Here is a 6,209-nt window from a genome sequence, read left to right on the forward strand (position 1 = left end):
TCAATTAGGAATGAATAGAAAAAAGTTACAATATACAGGACCTGGGAGATTATTGGGTTGCTTACTGAATTACAGTGCTGCTGTGATGCAATAGGAACTAGGAAGTATCCCCCTCTTTTTTAAGAGCTGTGTCTTGAATTGGGATCAGTGATGACATCACTCATTGCTCAATTCAGACAACTGGACATAATTCCTGACTCTTCCCACTCCTTCATTCCCACATATAATCAATTAGTCCTTCTGATCAAACCTTCTAAATATTTCTAGAATTTGTCAGCTTATCTCAATCTCTATTGTCTCATCTCCAAATCCATGGCATTATGACCTTGTGTTTGTGTAATTCAGTAGTCACATATATAGTGTTTCTGCCAGCCCTCTTGCTTGGGTCCACTCTCTAGGGAACTTGATACCCACAGCTGATCACATCATCCTTTCTTAAAACCCCTCATTATCTCCTACTTTTCCTCAAGATAATGTCGAAACTCTTAACCTGATTTACAAAATTTTTCATCCAAAAGCAGGCTGAATGGCTGTTACAGGTTGGGTTCCCCGGGAAGATCACTCAAATGGAGATTAGGAGGCAGAAGTTTTATTAGGGAGTCCTCTTGGTGCCACCTCTATGAAAGGGAAAGGTAGGAAGCAAGGCTGAACAGAAAAAGAAGTTAAACTGTGAAATAGTCTCAACGGAAGCCTCAGCTGCCAATATGTTCCCATCTGAAACTGGGATGACCCATCAGAATTGTCCTAAGGTGGAGCAAGATGGCTGGGTCTTTATATGTCCAAATTGATCAACATTGGATGCGGCTTGCCCTGGGAAGTGGACTTGACCTAGGATGAGGCCATCTACACATTCTACAGCTTCTTGTGTTAAGTCCAAGCCCTATTTGGAACATTGACCCAAACTCAGCATTTTCATCGGAGAAGGCAATGGCACCCACTCCAGTACTCTTGCTTGGAAAATCCCATGGACGGAGGAGCCTGGTAGGCTGCAGTCCATGGGGTCGCTAAGAGCCGGACACGACTGAGTGACTTCACTTTCACCTTTCACTTTCATGCATTGGAGAAGGAAATGGCAACCCACTCCGGTGTTCTTCTCTGGAGAATCCCAGGGATGGCAGAGCCTGGAGGGCTGCCGTCTATGGGGTCGCACAGAGTCAGACACGACTGAAGTGACTTAGCAGCAGCAGCAGCAGTAGCAGCATTTTCATGTACCACACCCTTGGGTAATCAGGACCTCTGACCTAATTTTCCTAGTTTACACTGGAGAGAGTAGGATGAAGGTGAGGCTGGCTGACCTCAAGCCCATCTTCCCATTTCTCTAAGGCCATACATTGTACTCTTGGCTTTTTTGCGGGGCTCACATCTTCTGGATTCTGGAGTCTTTTCACCCTGTCAGAGGTTTCTTTCCTTGGGCCTCCTTATCCCACCTTGAGGAGACATTGCTTTAGAAACCTTCACAAAGACTTAGGCACCTAGGGTTTGGGCACATCCTCTCTAGTCTCTTCTAGTCAGTCAAACTTTTAATCTCTTTAGGTGGAAAAGCAGCTCTTATGTTAACCTTCATTGATCCCACGTTGACTAAAAAGTTTTTAGGAATTCTATGCTCTAGCCCTCCAGTTTTCCCCTTATTTTTTAAAGTCAAAATTGCATTCCTTTCTCTCTAAAGCATCAGGCTTACAAAGTTGAAAACCATGACTTTCACGATTATTGTCTCCACTATAGCTTTTATAAAAGTTTACTCAAGAGTTCAAATCCAAATAATGCAACCTGTGTTTGTGTGTGTGTATATAAAAGTCTCTTCCCACTCCTTAAATAGTGAGGGAAAATCAAATGATCTGGGCAAAAGAAAGAGAAAATATCCATATTGTTTAAAACCAATTGTACCTACTATACACATAAGCCTGCTCTGTCTCACTTTATCTCTCCCTCCCTCTTGCTTCCTGGGAGCATATCCTAAATAAACTACCTGCATCAAAATCCTATTTCAAACTCAGCCTCCAGGGGCACTCAGTAAAGGGAAATGTACTCCTCATTAATTTCTAAGCATTCACCAGGGTTGCCTCATGTTTGCTTAGGAACTGGCCCCACATCGCCTTCCATGTGGTCCCCTCCTGAATGTGCCTTGATACAGACTCTGTTACCTACAACTCAGATAGCTGAGCCACTGACTGCAGAATTCTTTCTTTGAGATTACACCTGCTATCACCAGTAGACCCGCAGGGTAAAGGCCACTTTTCCAAGTGTGTTTTACACTTTGGAAATTGTGAAATTTACCACAGCTCAGAGATCAGCCCATAACTTTTAATGGGACATGTCTAATGGTTCAGGGATCATGGAAGAATAGTGCAATATTGAAAACAACTTATAACCATCACACAAATTCAATTCTGTCCTAAGGTTTCTTGCTGACAGGGCCAACTTCTTGCTTTGCTCATGTACCTGTCTCCATGACTGGAAGGTTAGTTCACAATTCTACTTCTAGAATTACTCCTGGTACCTCCATACCAGAGTTCAAGCCAATCTGACTCTCTAGCATCAGAAAGAAGGGTCGTTTTTCTTCCTACATTACCAAGACCCACTTATGTTCTCCATTTCTTCTAGTTTTTTCCTCAAAAATATGTCTTTTTCCTAAGATAACTATAAGTGGGATATGTGTTACCTGCAAGGAAACCAAGTCATAGACATGTGATCTGACTCTATGGACTCAACAAGATACAAACACACAATGACTTTAATACAGTTTCTAAGTCTTTTTTAAAAAGTCATTTTGGGTAGATCGATACTCAATTTGGGTTAGGTTTGGTCGTCTGACACGTTTAACATTTGGGTCATCTCTTAGTCTATGTAAAATTTAGTCCTTTTATTGACTTTTCTGTTTTTATTGAATAGTCAAAACAGTTGGGGCTCAGTCTCACTCAGAGTTATCTTGGCTCAAGTAGAAATCACAGAAGATGAAGAGTTGGGCCATCTTTGGTTAACAGTGGGAGAAACCCAACTCATGCTAGCTCAAGCAGATTACAAAATCTTGAGATAGATAAGAATGGCATTTGTCTTAGGAGTCACCAGAACACAAGATTTGAATGCTGTTAGTATGCACTCCCCTCCCATTTCTCATCTCTGCATCTATACTCTTTATTGAATTTTTTCTTGCAGACTTCTCTAATGAAGCTGAACAGAAGTTGTAGACTTATAGCCTCATATCTTCTTTTAAAGTGATTAAAAACAAGAAAAATGTCTTTCGCATGTATTCAAAATTATTCTAGTGTCTGATGTTCTTCATTTCTTTGTATAGAACTAAATTTCCATCTGGTATCATACTATGCCTGAAGAACTACTTTAACATTCCTTAATGTGCAGACTTCTGACAAAATGTTTCAGTTTTGTTTTAGTTTTTGTTCATCTGAAAAAAAACTTTTTTAATTTTTGAAAGATATTTTCATGAACTATGAAATTCTGGGCTGAAATTCTAAGTATGCTGTGATCTTTTTTCATTAAATATTATTGTAACTCTTATCTTTGACTCTCAACATGTAACTTTTTTCCCTCTGGCTGCCTTCAAGATTTCCTCTTTCACTTAAAAAAAATTAATGTATTTATTTTAATTGGAGCGTAATTACTTTACAATATTGTAGTGGTTTTTGCCATACATTGACATGAATTAGCCATGGGTGTACATGTGTTTCCCATCCTGAACCCCCCTCCCACTTCCCTTCCCCTCCCATCCCTCAGTGTCATCCCAGTGCACCAGCCCTGAGCACCCTGACTCATGCATTGAACCTAGACTGGCGATCTATTTCACTTATGGTAATATACATGTTTCAATGCTATTCTCTCAAATCATCCCACCCTCGCCTTCTCCCACAGAGTCCAAAAGACTGTTCTATACATCTGTATCTCTTTTGCTGTCTCGCATATAGGGTCATCATTACCATCTTTCTAAATTCCATATATATGTGTTAGTATACTGTATTGGTGTTTTTCTTTCTGACTTACTTCACTCTGTATAATAGGCTCCAGTTTCATCCACCTCATTAGAACTGACTCAAATGCATTCTTTTTAATGGCTGAGTAGTATTCCATTGTGTATATGTACCACAGCTTTCTTATCCATTCATCTGCCAATGGACATCTAGGTTGCTTCCATGTCCTGGCTATTATAAACCATGCTGCAGTGAACACTGGGGTACATGTGTCTCTTTCAATTCTGATTTCCTCAGTGTGGATGCCCAGCAGTGGGATTGCTGGGTCATAAGGCAGTTCTATTTTCAGTTTTTTAAGGAATCTCCACACTGTTCTCCATAGTGGCTGTACTAGTTTGTATTCCCACCAACAGTGGAAGAGGGTTCCCTTTTCTCCACACCCTCTCCAGCATTTATTGTTTGTAGACTTTGATAGCAGCCATTCTGACTGGCATGAGACGGTATCTCATTGTGGTTTTGATTTGCATTTCTCTGATAATGAGTGATGTTGAGCATCTTTTCATGTATTTGTCAGCCATCTGTATGTCTTCTTTGGAGAAATGTCTGTTTAGTTCTTTGGCCCATTTTTTGATTGGGTCGTTTATTTTTCTGGAATTGAGCTGCATGAATTGCTTGTATATTTTTGAGATTAATTCTTTGTCAGTTGCTTCATTTGCTATTATTTTCTCCCATTCTGAAGGTTGTCTTTTCATCTTGCTTATAGTTTCCTTCATTGTGCAAAAGCTTTTAAGTTTAACAAGGTCCCATTTGTTTATTTTTGCTTTTATTTCCATTACTTGGGGAAGTGGTCATAGAGGATCCTGCTGTGATTTATGTCAGGGAGTGTTCTGCCTATGTTTTCCTCTAGGAGTTTTATAGTTTCTGGTCTTACATCTAGATCTTTAATCCATTTTGAGTTTATTTTTGTGTATGGTGTTAGAAAGTGTTCTAGTTTCATTCTTTTACAGGTGGTTGACCAGTTTTCCCAGCACCACTTGTTAAAGAAATTGTCTTTTCTCCATTGTATATTCTTGCCTCCTTTGTCAAAGATAAGGTGTCCATAGGTATGTGGATTTATCTCTGAGCTTTCTATTTTATCCCATTGGTCTATATTTCTGTCTTTGTGCCAGTACCATACTCTCTTGATGACTGTGGCTTTGTAGTATAGTCTGAAGTCAGGCAGGTTGATTCCTCCAGTTCCATTCTTCTTTCTCAAGATTGTTTTGGCTATTCGAGTTTTTTTGTGTTTCCATACAAATTGTGAAATTATTTGTTCTAGTTCTGTGAAAAATACCATTGGTAACTTGATAGGGATTGCATTGAATCTATAGATTGCTTTGGGTAGTATACTCATTTTTATGATATTGATTCTTCTGATCCATGAACATGGTATATTTCTCAATTTATTTGTCTCCTCTTTGATTTCTTTTATCAGTGTTTTATAGTTTTCTATATATAGGTCTTTTGTTTCTTTAGGTAGATTTATTCCTAAGTATTTTATTCTTTTCATTACAATGGTAAATGGAATTGTTTCCTTAATTTCTCTTTCTGTTTTCTCATTGTTAGTATATAGGAATGCAAGGGATTTCCATGTGTTAATTTTATATCCTGCAACTTTACTATATTCATTGATTAGCTCTAGTAATTTTCTGGTGGAATCTTTAGGGTTTTCCATGTATAGGATCATCTGCAAACAGTGAGAGTTTTACTTCTTCTTTTCCAATATGGATTCCTTTTATTTCTTTCTCTTCTCTGATTGCTGTGGCTAAAACTTCCAAAACTATGTTGAATAGTTGAGAGTGGGCATCCTTGTCTTGTTCCTGACTTTAGGGGAAATGCTTTCAGTTTTTCATCATTGAGGATAATGTTTGCTGTGGGTTTATCATATACGGCTTTTATTATGTTGAGGTATGTTCCTTCTATGTCTGCTTTCTGGAGGGTTTTTATCATAAATGGATTTTGAATTTTGTCAAAGGCCTTCTCTGCATCTATTGAGATAATCATATGGTTTTTATCTTTCAGTTTGTTAATGTGGTGTATCACATTGATTGATTTGTGGATATTAAAGAATCATTGCATCCCTGGAATAAAGCCCACTTGGTCATGATGTATGATCTTTCTAATATGTTGTTGGATTCTGTTTGCTACAATTTTGTTAAGGATTTTTGCATCTATGTTCATCAGTGATATTGTCCTGTAGTTTTCTTTTTTTGTGGCGTCGTTGTCTGGTTTTGGTATTAGGGTGATGGT

Source organism: Bubalus kerabau, chromosome 4 (genome assembly GCF_029407905.1).
Source record: "Bubalus kerabau isolate K-KA32 ecotype Philippines breed swamp buffalo chromosome 4, PCC_UOA_SB_1v2, whole genome shotgun sequence".
Taxonomy (NCBI): Eukaryota; Metazoa; Chordata; class Mammalia; order Artiodactyla; family Bovidae; genus Bubalus; species Bubalus kerabau.